The sequence below is a fragment of the Phyllobates terribilis genome, unplaced genomic scaffold, assembly GCF_046119375.1.
Source record: "Phyllobates terribilis strain yellow unplaced genomic scaffold, ASM4611937v1 Scaffold_8__6_contigs__length_399053987, whole genome shotgun sequence".
Taxonomy (NCBI): Eukaryota; Metazoa; Chordata; class Amphibia; order Anura; family Dendrobatidae; genus Phyllobates; species Phyllobates terribilis.
In genome coordinates, this window is record NW_027362768.1 from 79,325,171 (window position 1) to 79,341,352 (window position 16,182).

Below are 16,182 nucleotides of genomic sequence, written 5' to 3' on the forward strand. Positions count from 1 at the left end.
TTCCGATTTCAGTTCCAGAGCGATTCACCCGATGAGTCCTTCAAATTTAGTCGTTTTCAGCCAATTTTCTGAATTTTTGAAAATTTCACTTTTTTGTGAAAATATCCACTAAATGAGGGAATAATATGTGTGAGGGTACGCCAGGAGAGTTCCAAATGTGTGTGGGTAGAATATATATCCCACTGGGGTAAAATTGAAAAAAGTTGAAAAAAAATTTTCTTTGGACTGTCATTTTTTCAGCGTTTATCAGACTTTCAGATAGGGGAAATGTCAGTGAGCGTTCCGATTTCAGTTCCAGAGCGATTCACCCGATGAATCCTTCATATTTAGTCGTTTTCAGCCAATTTTCTGAATTTTTGAAAATTTCACTTTTTTGTGAAAATATCCACTAAATTGAGGGAATAATATGTGTGAGGGTATGCCAGGAGAGTTCCAAATGTGTGTGGGTAGAATATATATCCCACGGGGGTAAAATTGAAAAATGTTTAAAAAAATTTTTTTTTGGACTTATTCATTTTTCCGGCGTTTATCAGACTTTCAGATAGGGGAAATGTCAGTGAGCGTTCCAGTTTCAGTTCCAGAGCGATTCGCCCGGTGAGTCCTTCATATTTAGTCGTTTTCAGCCAATTTTCTGAATTTTTGAAAATTTCAATTTTTGTGAAGATGTCCACTAAATGAGGGAATAATATGTGTGAGGGTACCCCAGGAGACTTCCAAATGTGTGTGGGTAGAATATATATCCCACGGGGGTAAAATTGAAAAAAGTTGAAAAAAATTTTTTTTGGGACTTAGTCATTTTTCCAGCGTTTATCAGACTTTCAGATAGGGGAAATGTCAGTGAGCGTTCCGATTTCAGTTCCAGAGCGATTCGACCGATGAGTCCTTCATATTTAGTCGTTTTCATCCAATTTTCAGAATTTTTGAAAATTTCAATTTTTGTGAAAATATCCACTAAATGAGGGAATAATATGTGTGAGGGTACGCCAGAAGAGTTCCAAATGTGTGTGGGTAGAATATATATCCCACGGGGGTAAAATTGTAAAAAGTTTAAAAAAAAATTTTTTTGGACTTAGTCATTTTTCCGGCGTCTATCAGACTTTCAGATAGGGGAAATGTCAGTGAGCATTCCGATTTCAGTTCCAGAGCGATTCGCCCGATGAATCCTTCATATTTAGTCGTTTTCAGCCAATTTTCTGAATTTTTGAAAATTTCACTTTTTTGTGAAAATATCCACTAAATGAGGGAATAATATGTGTGAGGGTATGCCAGGAGAGTTCCAAATGTGTGTGGGTAGAATATATATCCCACGGGGGTAAAATTGAAAAAAGTTGAAAAAAATTTTTTTTGGACTGTCATTTTTTCAGCGTTTATCAGACTTTCAGATAGGGGAAATGTCAGTGAGCATTCCGATTTCTGTTCCAGAGCGATTCGCCCGATGAATCCTTCATATTTAGTCGTTTTCAGCCAATTTTCTGAATTTTTGAAAATTTCACTTTTTTGTGAAAATATCCACTAAATGAGGGAATAATATGTGTGAGGGTATGCCAGGTGAGTTCCAAATGTGTGTGGGTAGAATATATATCCCACGGGGGTAAAATTGAAAAAAGTTGAAAAAAAATTTTTTTGGACTGTCATTTTTTCAGCGTTTATCAGACTTTCAGATAGGGGAAATGTCAGTGAGCGTTCCGATTTCAGTTCCAGAGCGATTCACCCGATGAGTCCTTCATATTTAGTCGTTTTCAGCCAATTTTCTGAATTTTTGAAAATTTCACTTTTTTGTGAAAATATCCATTAAAGGAGGGATTAATATGTGTGAGGGTATGCCAGGAGAGTTCCAAATGTGTGTGGGTAGAATATGTATCCCACGGGGGTAAAATTGAAAAAAGTTGAAAAAAATTTTTTTTGGACTGTCATTTTTTCAGCGTTTATCAGACTTTCAGATAGGGGAAATGTCAGTGAGCATTCCGATTTCAGTTCCAGAGCGATTCGACCGATGAATCCTTCATATTTAGTCGTTTTCAGCCAATTTTCTGAATTTTTCAAAATTTCACTTTTTTGTGAAAATATCCACTAAATAAGGGAATAATATGTGTGAGGGTACGCCAGGAGAGTTCCAAATGTGTGTGGGTAGAATATATATCCCACGGGGGTAAAATTGAAAAAAGTTGAAAAAAATTTTTTTTGGACTGTCATTTTTTCAGCGTTTATCAGACTTTCAGATAGGGGAAATGTCAGTGAGCATTCCGATTTCAGTTCCAGAGCGATTCGCCCGATGAATCCTTCATATTTAGTCGTTTTCAGCCAATTTTCAGAATTTTTGAAAATTTCACTTTTTTGTGAAAATATCCACTAAATGAGGGAATAATATGTGTGAGGGTATGCCAGGTGAGTTCCAAATGTGTGTGGGTAGAATATATATCCCACGGGGGTAAAATTGAAAAAAGTTGAAAAAAATTTTTTTTGGACTTAGTCATTTTTCTGGCGTTTATCAGACTTTCAGATAGGGGAAATGTCAGTGAGCGTTCCGATTTCAGTTCCAGAGCGATTCACCCGATGAGTCCTTCATATTTAGTCGTTTTCAGCCAATTTTCTGAATTTTTGAAAATTTCACTTTTTTGTGAAAATATCCACTAAATGAGGGAATAATATGTGTGAGGGTACGCCAGGAGAGTTCCAAATGTGTGTGGGTAGAATATATATCCCACGGGGGTAAAATTGAAAAAAGTTGAAAAAAATTTTTTTTTGGACTTAGTCATTTTTCCGGCGTTTATCAGACTTTCAGATAGGGGAAATGTCAGTGAGCGTCCTGATTTCATTTCCAGTGCGATTCGCCCGATGAATCCTTCATATTTAATTGTTTTCAGCCAATTTTCGGAATTTTTGAAAATTTCACTTTTTTGTGAAAATATCTACTAAATGAGGGAATAATATGGGTGAGGGTATGCCAGGTGAGTTCCAAATGTGTGTGGGTAGAATATATATCCCACTGGGGTAAAATTGAAAAAAGTTGAAAAAAAATTTTCTTTGGACTGTCATTTTTTCAGCGTTTATCAGACTTTCAGATAGGGGAAATGTCAGTGAGCGTTCCGATTTCAGTTCCAGAGCGATTCACCCGATGAATCCTTCATATTTAGTCGTTTTCAGCCAATTTTCTGAATTTTTGAAAATTTCACTTTTTTGTGAAAATATCCACTAAATGAGGGAATAATATGTGTGAGGGTATGCCAGGAGAGTTCCAAATGTGTGTCGGTAGAATATATATCCCACGGGGGTAAAATTGAAAAAAGTTGAAAAAAAATTTTTTTGGACTGTCATTTTTTCAGCGTTTATCAGACTTTCAGATAGGGGAAATGTCAGTGAGCATTCCGATTTCAGTTCCAGAGCGATTCGCCCGATGAATCCTTCATATTTAGTCGTTTTCAGCCAATTTTCTGAATTTTTGAAAATTTCACTTTTTTGTGAAAATATCCACTAAATAAGGGAATAATATGTGTGAGGGTATGCCAGGAGAGTTCCAAATGTGTGTGGGTAGAATATTTATCCCACGGGGGTAAAATTGAAAAAAGTTGAAAAAAATTTTTTTGGACTTCGTCATTTTTCCGGCGTTTATCAGACTTTCAGGTAGGGGAAATGTCAGTGAGCGTTCCGATTTCAGTTCCAAAGCGATTCGCCCGATGAATCCTTCATATTTAGTCGTTTTCAGCCAATTTTCTGAATTTTTGAAAATTTCAATTTTTGTGAAAATATCCACTAAATGAGGGAATAATATGTGTGAGGGTATGCCAGAAGAGTTCCAAATGTGTGTGGGTAGAATATATATCCCACGGGGGTAAAATTGTAAAAAGTTGAAAAAAAATTTTTTTTGGACTTAGTCATTTTTTCAGCGTTTATCAGACTTTCAGATAGGGGAAATGTCAGTGAGCGTTCCGATTTCAGTTCCAGAGCGATTCGCCCGATGAATCCTTCATATTTAGTCGTTTTCAGCCAATTTTCTGAATTTTTGAAAATTTCACTTTTTTGTGAAAATATCCACTAAATGAGGGAATAATATGTGTGAGGGTATGCCAGGAGAGTTCCAAATGTGTGTGGGTAGAATATATATCCCACAGGGGTAAAATTGAAAAAAGTTGAAAAAAAAATTTTTTTGGACCTAGTCATTTTTCCGGCGTTTATCAGACTTTCAGATAGGGGAAATGTCAGTGAGCGTTCTGGTTTCAGTTCCAGAGCGATTCGCCCGATGATTCCTTCATATTTAGTCGTTTTCAGCCAATTTTCTGAATTTTTGAAAATTTCACTTTTTTGTGAAAATATCCACTAAATGAGGGAATAATATGTGTGAGGGTATGCCAGGAGAGTTCCAAATGTGTGTGGGTAGAATATATATCCCACGGGGGTAAAATTGTAAAAAGTATAAAAAAATTTTTTTTTGGACTTAGTCATTTTTCCGTCGTTTATCAGACTTTCAGATAGGGGAAATGTCAGTGAGCATTCCGATTTCAGTTCCAGAGCGATTCGCCCGATGAATCCTTCATATTTAGTCGTTTTCAGCCAATTTTCTGAATTTTTGAAAATTTCACTTTTTTGTGAAAATATCCACTAAATAAGGGAATAATATGTGTGAGGGTACGCCAGGAGAGTTCCAAATGTGTGTGGGTAGAATATATATCCCACGGGGGTAAAATTGAAAAAAGTTGAAAAAAAATTTTTTTTGGACTTAGTCATTTTTCCGGCGTTTATCAGACTTTCAGATAGGGGAAATGTCAGTGAGCGTTCCGATTTCAGTTCCAGAGCGATTCGCCCGATGAATCTTTCATATTTAGTCGTTTTCAGCCAATTTTCTGAATTTTTGAAAATTTCACTTTTTTGTGAAAATATCTATTAAAGGAGGGAATAATATGTGTGAGGGTATGCCAGGAGAGTTCCAAATGTGTGTGGGTAGAATATATATACCACGGGGGTAAAATTGAAAAAAGTTGAAAAAAATTTTTTTTGGGACTTAGTCATTTTTCCAGCGTTTATCAGACTTTCAGATAGGGGAAATGTCAGTGAGCGTTCCGATTTCAGTTCCAGAGCGATTCGCCCGATGAGTCCTTCATATTTAGTCGTTTTAAGCCAATTTTCTGAATTTTTGAAAATTTCACTTTTTTGTGAAAATATCCACTAAATGAGGGAATAATATGTGTGAGGGTATGCCAGGAGAGTTCCAAATGTGTGTGGGTAGAATATATATCCTACGGGGGTAAAATTGAAAAAAGTTGAAAAAAATTTTTTTTTGGATTTAGTCATTTTTCCGGCGTTTATCAGACTTTCAGATAGGGGAAATGTCAGTGAGCATTCCGGTTTCAGTTCCAGAGCGATTCGCCCGATGAATCCTTCATATTTAGTCGTTTTCAGCCAATTTTCTGAATTTTTGAAAATTTCCATTTTTGTGAAAATGTCCACTAAATGAGGGAATAATATGTGTGAGGGTACCCCAGGAGAGTTCCAAATGTGTGTGGGTAGAATCTATATCCCACGGGGGTAAAATTGAAAAAGGTTGAAAGAAATTTTTTTTTGAACTTAGTCATTTTTTCAGCATTTATCAGACTTTCAGATAGGAGAAATGTCAGTGAGCGTTCCGATTTCAGTTCCAGAGCGATTCGCATGATGAATCCTTCATATTTAGTCGTTTTCAGCCAATTTTCTGAATTTTTGAAAATTTCACTTTTTTGTGAAAATATCCATTAAAGGAGGGAATAATATGTGTGAGGGTATGCCAGGAGAGTTCCAAATGTGTGTGGGTAGAATATATATCCCACGTGGGTAAAATTGTAAAAAGTTGAAAAAAATTTTTTTTTGGACTTAGTCATTTTTCCGGCGTTTATCAGACTTTCAGAAATGGGAAATGTCAGTGAGCATTCCGATTTCAGTTCCAGTGCGATTCGCCCGATGAATCCTTCATATTTAGTTGTTTTCAGGAAATTTTTGGAATTTTTGAAAATGTCACTTTTTTGTGAAAATATCCACTAAATGAGGGAATAAAATGTATGAGGGTACGCCAGGAGAGTTCCAAATGTGTGTGGGTAAAATATATATCCCAAGGGGGTAAAATTGTAAAAAGTTTTAAAAAAAATTTTTTTGGACTTAGTCATTTTTCCGGCGTTTATCAGACTTTCAGATAGGGGAAATGTCAGTGAGCATTCCGATTTCAGTTCCAGAGCGATTCGTCCGATGAATCCTTCATATTTAGTCGTTTTCAGCCAATTTTCTGAATTTTTGAAAATTTCACCTTTTTGTGAAAATATCCACTAAATAAGGGAATAATATGTGTGAGGGTACGCCAGGAGAGTTCCAAATGTGTGTGGGTAGAATATATATCCCACTGGGGTAAAATTGAAAAAACTTGAAAAAAAATGTTTTTTGGACTGTCATTTTTTCAGCGTTTATCAGACTTTCAGATAGGGGAAATGTCAGTGAGCATTCCGATTTCAGTTCCAGGGCGATTCACCCGATGAATCCTTCATATTTAGTCGTTTTCAGCCAATTTTCTGAATTTTTGAAAATTTCACTTTTTTGTGAAAATATCCCCTAAATGAGGGAATAATATGTGTGAGGGTACGCCAGGAGAGTTCCAAATGTGTGTGGGTAGAATATATATCCCACGGGGGTAAAATTGAAAAAAGTTGAAAAAAATTTTTTTTTGGACTTAGTCATTTTTCCGGCGTTTATCAGACTTTCAGATAGGGGAAATGTCAGTGAGCATCCTGATTTCATTTCCAGTGCGATTCGCCCGATGAATCCTTCATATTTAGTTGTTTTCAGGAAATTTTTGGAATTTTTGAAAATGTCACTTTTTTGTGAAAATATCCACTAAATGAGGGAATAAAATGTATGAGGGTACGCCAGGAGAGTTCCAAATGTGTGTGGGTCAAATATATATCCCAAGGGGGTAAAATTGTAAAAAGTTTTAAAAAAAATTTTTTTGGACTTAGTCATTTTTCCGGCGTTTATCAGACTTTCAGATATGGGAAATGTCAGTGAGCGTTCCGATTTCAGTTCCAGAGCGATTCGCCCGATGAATCCTTCATATTTAGTCGTTTTCAGCCAATTTTCTGAATTTTTGAAAATTTCACTTTTTTGTGAAAATATCCATTAAAGGAGGGAATAATATGTGTGAGGGTATGCCAGGAGAGTTCCAAATGTGTGTGGGTAGAATATATATCCCACGGGGGTAAAATTGAAAAAAGTTGAAAAAAATTTTTTTTGGGACTTAGTCATTTTTCCGGCGTTTATCAGACTTTCAGATAGGGGAAATGTCAGTGAGCATTCCGATTTCAGTTCCAAAGCGATTCGCCCGATGAGTCCTTCATATTTAGTCGTTTTCAGCCAATTTTCTGAATTTTTGAAAATTTCAATTTTTGTGAAAATATCCACTAAATGAGGGAATAATATATGTGAGGTTATGCCAGAAGAGTTCCAAATGTGTGTGGGTAGAATATATATCCCACGGGGGTAAAATTGTAAAAAGTTGCAAAAAAAATTTTTTTTGGACTTAGTCATTTTTCCGGCGTTTATCAGACTTTCAGATAGGGGAAATGTCAGTGAGCATTCCGATTTCAGTTCCAGAGCGATTCGTCCGATGAATCCTTCATATTTAGTCGTTTTCAGCCAATTTTCTGAAGTTTTGAAAATTTCCATTTTTGTGAAAATGTCCATTAAAGGAGGGAATAATATGTGTGAGGGTATGCCAGGAGAGTTCCAAATGTGTGTGGGTAGAATATATATCCCACGGGGGTAAAATTGAAAAAAGTTGAAAAAATTTTTTTTTGGACTTAGTCATTTTTCCGGCGTTTGTCAGACTTTCAGATAGGGGAAATATCAGTGAGCGTTCCGATTTCAGTTCCAGAGCGATTCGTCCGATGAATCCTTCATATTTAGTCGTTTTCAGCCAATTTTCTGAATTTTTGAAAATTTCACTTTTTTGTGAAAATATCCACTAAATGAGGCAATAATATGTGTGAGGGTATGCCAGAAGAGTTCCAAATGTGTGTGGGTAAAATATATATCCCACGGGGGCAAAATTGTAAAAAGTTTAAAAAAATTTTTTTTTGGACTTAGTCATTTTTCCGGCGTTTATCAGACTTTCAGATAGGGGAAATGTCAGTGAGCGTTCCAATTTCAGTTCCAGAGCGATTCGTCCGATGAATCCTTCATATTTAGTCGTTTTCAGCCAATTTTCTGAATTTTTGAAAATTTCCATTTTTGTGAAAATGTCCACTAAATGAGGGAATAATATGTGTGAGGGTACCCCAGGAGAGTTCCAAATGTGTGTGGGTAGAATATATATCCCACGGGGGTAAAATTGAAAAAGGTTGAAAAAAATTTTTTTTTGAACTTAGTCATTTTTTCAGCATTTATCAGACTTTCAGATAGGAGAAATGTCAGTGAGCGTTCCGATTTCAGTTCCAGAGCGATTCGCCCGATGAATCCTTCATATTTAGTCGTTTTCAGCCAATTTTCTGAATTTTTGAAAATTTCAATTTTTGTGAAAATATCCACTAAATGAGGGAATAATATATGTGAGGGTATGCCAGAAGAGTTCCAAATGTGTGTGGGTAGAATATATATCCCACGGGGGTAAAATTGTAAAAAGTTGCAAAAAAAATTTTTTTTGGACTTAGTCATTTTTTCAGCGTTTATCAGACTTTCAGATAGGGGAAATGTCAGTGAGCATTCCGGTTTCAGTTCCAGAGCGATTCGCCCGATGAATCCTTCATATTTAGTCGTTTTCAGCCAATTTTCTGAATTTTTGAAAATTTCACTTTTTTGTGAAAATATCCACTAAATGAGGGAATAATATGTGTGAGGGTATGCCAGGAGAGTTCCAAATGTGTGTGGGTAGAATATATATCCCACGGGGGTAAAAATGTAAAAAGTTGAAAAAAATTTTTTTTTGGACTTAGTCATTTTTCTGGCGTTTATCAGACTTTCAGATAGGGGAAATGTCAGTGAGCGTTCTGGTTCAGTTCCAGAGCGATTCGCCCGATGAGTCCTTCATATTTAGTCGTTTTCAGCCAATTTTCTGAATTTTTGGAAATTTCACTTTTTTGTGAAAATATCCACTAAATGAGGGAATAATATGTGTGAGGGTATGCCAGGAGAGTTCCAAATGTGTGTGGGTAGAATATATATCCCACGGGGGTAAAATTGTAAAAAGTATAAAAAAATTTTTTTTTGGACTTAGTCATTTTTCCGGCGTTTATCAGACTTTCAGATAGGGGAAATGTCAGTGAGCGTTCCGATTTCAGTTCCAGAGCGATTCGTCCGATGAATCCTTCATATTTAGTCGTTTTCAGCCAATTTTCTGAATTTTTGAAAATTTCCATTTTTGTGAAAATGTCCACTAAATGAGGGAATAATATGTGTGAGGGTACCCCAGGAGAGTTCCAAATGTGTGTGGGTAGAATATATATCCCACGGGGGTAAAATTGAAAAAGGTTGAAAAAAAATTTTTTTTGAACTTAGTCATTTTTTCAGCATTTATCAGACTTTCAGATAGGGGAAATGTCAGTGAGCGTTCTGGTTTCAGTTCCAGAGCGATTCGCCCGATGAGTCCTTCATATTTAGTCGTTTTCAGCCAATTTTCTGAATTTTTGAAAATTTCACTTTTTTGTGAAAATATCCACTAAATGAGGGAATAATATGTGTGAGGGTATGCCAGGAGAGTTCCAAATGTGTGTGGGTAGAATATATATCCCACGGGGGTAAAATTGAAAAAAGTTGAAAAAAATTTTTTTTGGACTTAGTCATTTTTCCGGCGTTTGTCAGACTTTCAGATAGGGGAAATATCAGTGAGCGTTCCGATTTCAGTTCCAGAGCGATTCGTCCGATGAATCCTTCATATTTAGTCGTTTTCAGCCAATTTTCTGAAGTTTTGAAAATTTCACTTTTTTGTGAAAATATCCATTAAAGGAGGGAATAATATGTGTGAGGGTATGCCAGGAGAGTTCCAAATGTGTGTGGGTAGAATATATATCCCACGGGGGTAAAATTGAAAAAAGTTGAAAAAAAATTTTTTTTGGACTTAGTCATTTTTTCAGCGCTTATCAGACTTTCATATAGGAGAAATGTCAGTGAGCATTCCGATTTCAGTTCCAGAGCGATTCGCCCGATGAATCCTTCATATTTAGTCGTTTTCAGCCAATTTTCTGAATTTTTGAAAATTTCACTTTTTTGCGAAAATATCCACTAAATGAGGCAATAATATGTGTGAGGGTACGCCAGAAGAGTTCCAAATGTGTGTGGGTAGAATATATATCCCACGGGGGCAAAATTGTAAAAAGTTTAAAAAAATTTTTTTTTGGACTTAGTCATTTTTCCGGCGTTTATCAGACTTTCAGATAGGGGAAATGTCAGTGAGCATTCCGATTTCAGTACCAGAGCGATTCGTCCGATGAATCCTTCATATTTAGTCGTTTTCAGCCAATTTTCTGAAGTTTTGAAAATTTCACTTTTTTGTGAAAATATCCAATAAAGGAGAGAATAATATGTGTGAGGGTATGCCAGGAGAGTTCCAAATGTGTGTGGGTAGAATATATATCCCACGTGTGTAAAATTGAAAAAAGTTGAAAAAAATTTTTTTTTGGACTTAGTCATTTTTTCAGCGTTTATCAGACTTTCATATAGGAGAAATGTCAGTGAGCATTCCGATTTCAGTTCCAGAGCGATTCGCCCGATGAATCCTTCATATTTAGTCGTTTTCAGCCAATTTTCTGAATTTTTGAAAATTTCACTTTTTTGTGAAAATATCCACTAAATGAGGCAATAATATGTGTGAGGGTACGCCAGAAGAGTTCCAAATGTGTGTGGGTAGAATATATATCCCACGGGGGTAAAATTGTAAAAAGTTGAAAAAAATTTTTTTTTGGACTTAGTCATTTTTCCGGCGTTTATCAGACTTTCAGATAGGGGAAATGTCAGTGAGCATTCCGATTTCAGTTCCAGAGCGATTCGTCCGATGAATCCTTCATATTTAGTCGTTTTCAGCCAATTTTCTGAATTTTTGAAAATTTCCATTTTTGTGAAAATGTCCACTAAATGAGGGAATAATATGTGTGAGGGAACCCCAGGAGAGTTCCAAATGTGTGTGGGTAGAATATATATCCCACGGGGGTAAAATTGAAAAAGGTTGAAAAAAAATTTTTTTTGAACTTAGTCATTTTTTCAGCATTTATCAGACTTTCAGATAGGAGAAATGTCAGTGAGCGTTCCGATTTCAGTTCCAGAGCGATTCGCCCGATGAATCCTTCATATTTAGTCGTTTTCAGCCAATTTTCTGAATTTTTGAAAATTTCAATTTTTGTGAAAATATCCACTAAATGAGGGAATAATATATGTGAGGGTATGCCAGAAGAGTTCCAAATGTGTGTGGGTAGAATATATATCCCACGGGGGTAAAATTGTAAAAAGTTGCAAAAAAAATTTTTTTTGGACTTAGTCATTTTTTCAGCGTTTATCAGACTTTCAGATAGGGGAAATGTCAGTGAGCATTCCGGTTTCAGTTCCAGAGCGATTCGCCCGATGAATCCTTCATATTTAGTCGTTTTCAGCCAATTTTCTGAATTTTTGAAAATTTCACTTTTTTGTGAAAATATCCACTAAATGAGGGAATAATATGTGTGAGGGTATGCCAGGAGAGTTCCAAATGTGTGTGGGTAGAATATATATCCCACGGGGGTAAAAATGTAAAAAGTTGAAAAAAATTTTTTTTTGGACTTAGTCATTTTTCTGGCGTTTATCAGACTTTCAGATAGGGGAAATGTCAGTGAGCGTTCTGGTTCAGTTCCAGAGCGATTCGCCCGATGAGTCCTTCATATTTAGTCGTTTTCAGCCAATTTTCTGAATTTTTGGAAATTTCACTTTTTTGTGAAAATATCCACTAAATGAGGGAATAATATGTGTGAGGGTATGCCAGGAGAGTTCCAAATGTGTGTGGGTAGAATATATATCCCACGGGGGTAAAATTGTAAAAAGTATAAAAAAATTTTTTTTTGGACTTAGTCATTTTTCCGGCGTTTATCAGACTTTCAGATAGGGGAAATGTCAGTGAGCGTTCCGATTTCAGTTCCAGAGCGATTCGTCCGATGAATCCTTCATATTTAGTCGTTTTCAGCCAATTTTCTGAATTTTTGAAAATTTCCATTTTTGTGAAAATGTCCACTAAATGAGGGAATAATATGTGTGAGGGTACCCCAGGAGAGTTCCAAATGTGTGTGGGTAGAATATATATCCCACGGGGGTAAAATTGAAAAAGGTTGAAAAAAAATTTTTTTTGAACTTAGTCATTTTTTCAGCATTTATCAGACTTTCAGATAGGGGAAATGTCAGTGAGCGTTCTGGTTTTAGTTCCAGAGCGATTCGCCCGATGAGTCCTTCATATTTAGTCGTTTTCAGCCAATTTTCTGAATTTTTGAAAATTTCACTTTTTTGTGAAAATATCCACTAAATGAGGGAATAATATGTGTGAGGGTATGCCAGGAGAGTTCCAAATGTGTGTGGGTAGAATATATATCCCACGGGGGTAAAATTGAAAAAAGTTGAAAAAAATTTTTTTTGGACTTAGTCATTTTTCCGGCGTTTGTCAGACTTTCAGATAGGGGAAATATCAGTGAGCGTTCCGATTTCAGTTCCAGAGCGATTCGTCCGATGAATCCTTCATATTTAGTCGTTTTCAGCCAATTTTCTGAAGTTTTGAAAATTTCACTTTTTTGTGAAAATATCCATTAAAGGAGGGAATAATATGTGTGAGGGTATGCCAGGAGAGTTCCAAATGTGTGTGGGTAGAATATATATCCCACGTGTGTAAAATTGAAAAAAGTTGAAAAAAATTTTTTTTTGGACTTAGTCATTTTTTCAGCGTTTATCAGACTTTCATATAGGAGAAATGTCAGTGAGCATTCCGATTTCAGTTCCAGAGCGATTCGCCCGATGAATCCTTCATATTTAGTCGTTTTCAGCCAATTTTCTGAATTTTTGAAAATTTCACTTTTTTGTGAAAATATCCACTAAATGAGGCAATAATATGTGTGAGGGTACGCCAGAAGAGTTCCAAATGTGTGTGGGTAGAATATATATCCCACGGGGGTAAAATTGTAAAAAGTTGAAAAAAATTTTTTTTTGGACTTAGTCATTTTTCCGGCGTTTATCAGACTTTCAGATAGGGGAAATGTCAGTGAGCATTCCGATTTCAGTTCCAGAGCGATTCGTCCGATGAATCCTTCATATTTAGTCGTTTTCAGCCAATTTTCTGAATTTTTGAAAATTTCACTTTTTTGTGAAAATATCCACTAAATGGGGGAATAATATGTGTGAGGGTATGCCAGGAGAGTTCCAAATGTGTGTGGGTAGAATATATATCCCACGGGGGTAAAATTGTAAAAAGTTTAAAAAAAATTTTTTTTGGACTTAGTCATTTTTCCGGCGTTTATCAGACTTTCAGATAGGGGAAATGTCAGTGAGCGTTCCGATTTCAGTTCCAGAGCGATTCGCCCGATGAGTCCTTCATATTTAGTCGTTTTCAGCCAATTTTCTGAATTTTTGAAAATTTCCATTTTTGTGAAAATGTCCACTAAATGAGGGAATAATATGTGTGAGGGAACCCCAGGAGAGTTCCAAATGTGTGTGGGTAGAATATATATCCCACGGGGGTAAAATTGAAAAAGGTTGAAAAAAAATTTTTTTTGAACTTAGTCATTTTTTCAGCATTTATCAGACTTTCAGATAGGAGAAATGTCAGTGAGCGTTCCGATTTCAGTTCCAGAGCGATTCGCCCGATGAATCCTTCATATTTAGTCGTTTTCAGCCAATTTTCAGAATTTTTGAAAATTTCACTTTTTTGTGAAAATATCCATTAAAGGAGGGAATAATATGTGTGAGGGTATGCCAGGAGAGTTCCAAATGTGTGTGGGTAGAATATATATCCCACGGGGGTAAAATTGTAAAAAGTTGAAAAAAATTTTTTTTTGGACTTAGTCATTTTTCCGGCGTTTATCAGACTTTCAGATAGGGGAAATGTCAGTGAGCGTTCTGGTTTCAGTTCCAGAGCGATTCGCCCGATGAGTCCTTCATATTTAGTCGTTTTCAGCCAATTTTCTGAATTTTTGAAAATTTCACTTTTTTGTGAAAATATCCACTAAATGAGGGAATAATATGTGTGAGGGTATGCCGGGAGAGTTCCAAATGTGTGTGGGTAGAATATATATCCCACGGGGGTAAAATTGTAAAAAGTTTAAAAAAATTTTTTTTTGGACTTAGTCATTTTTCCGGCGTTTATCAGACTTTCAGATAGGGGAAATGTCAGTGAGCGTTCCGATTTCAGTTCCAGAGCGATTCGTCCGATGAATCCTTCATATTTAGTCGTTTTCAGCCAATTTTCTGAAGTTTTGAAAATTTCACTTTTTTGTGAAAATATCCATTAAAGGAGGGAATAATATGTGTGAGGGTACGCCAGAAGAGTTCCAAATGTGTGTGGGTAGAATATATATCCCACGGGGGTAAAATTGTAAAAAGTTGAAAAAAAAATTTTTTTGGACTTAGTCATTTTTCCGGCGTTTATCAAACTTTCAGATAGGAGAAATGTCAGTGAGCGTTCTGGTTTCAGTTCCAGAGCGATTCGCCCGATGAGTCCTTCATATTTAGTCGTTTTCAGCCAATTTTCTGAATTTTTGAAAATTTCACTTTTTTGTGAAAATATCCACTAAATGAGGGAATAATATGTGTGAGGGTATGCCAGAAGAGTTCCAAATGTGTGTGGGTAGAATATATATCCCACGGGGGTAAAATTGAAAAAAGTTGAAAAAAAATTTTTTTTAGACTTAGTCATTTTTCTGGCGTTTATCAGACTTTCAGATAGGGGAAATGTCAGTGAGCATTCCGATTTCAGTTCCAGAGCGATTCGCCTGATGAGTCCTTCATATTTAGTAGTTTTCAGCCAATTTTCTGAATTTTTGAAAATTTCAATTTTTGTGAAAATGTCCACTAAATGAGGGAATAATATGTGTGAGGGTACCCCAGGAGAGTTCCAAATGTGTGTGGGTAGAATATATATCCCACGGGGGTAAAATTGAAAAAGGTTGAAAAAAATTTTTTTTTTAACTTAGTCATTTTTTCAGCCTTTATCAGCCTTTCAGATAGGAGAAATGTCAGTGAGCATTCCGATTTCAGTTCCAGAGCAATTCGCCCGATGAGTCCTTCATATTTAGTCGTTTTCAGCCAATTTTCTGAATTTTTGAAAATTTCCATTTTTGTGAAAATGTCCACTAAATGAGGGAATAATATGTGTGAGGGTACCCCAGGAGAGTTCCAAATGTGTGTGGGTAGAATATATATCCCACGGGGGTAAAATTGAAAAAGGTTGAAAAAAAATTTTTTTTGAACTTAGTCATTTTTTCAGCATTTATCAGACTTTCAGATAGGAGAAATGTCAGTGAGCGTTCCGATTTCAGTTCCAGAGCGATTCGCCCGATGAATCCTTCATATTTAGTCGTTTTCAGCCAATTTTCAGAATTTTTGAAAATTTCACTTTTTTGTGAAAATATCCATTAAAGGAGGGAATAATATGTGTGAGGGTACCCCAGGAGAGTTCCAAATGTGTGTGGGTAGAATATATATCCCACGGGGGTAAAATTGAAAAAGGTTGAAAAAAATTTTTTTTTTAACTTAGTCATTTTTTCAGCCTTTATCAGACTTTCAGATAGGAGAAATGTCAGTGAGCATTCCGATTTCAGTTCCAGAGCGATTCGCCCGATGAGTCCTTCATATTTAGTCGTTTTCAGCCAATTTTCTGAATTTTTGAAAATTTCCATTTTTGTGAAAATGTCCACTAAATGAGGGAATAATATGTGTGAGGGTACCCCAGGAGAGTTCCAAATGTGTGTGGGTAGAATATATATCCCACGGGGGTAAAATTGAAAAAGGTTGAAAAAAAATTTTTTTTGAACTTAGTCATTTTTTCAGCATTTATCAGACTTTCAGATAGGAGAAATGTCAGTGAGCGTTCCGATTTCAGTTCCAGAGCGATTCGCCCGATGAATCCTTCATATTTAGTCGTTTTCAGCCAATTTTCAGAATTTTTGAAAATTTCACTTTTTTGTGAAAATATCCATTAAAGGAGGGAATAATATGTGTGAGGGTATGCCAGGAGAG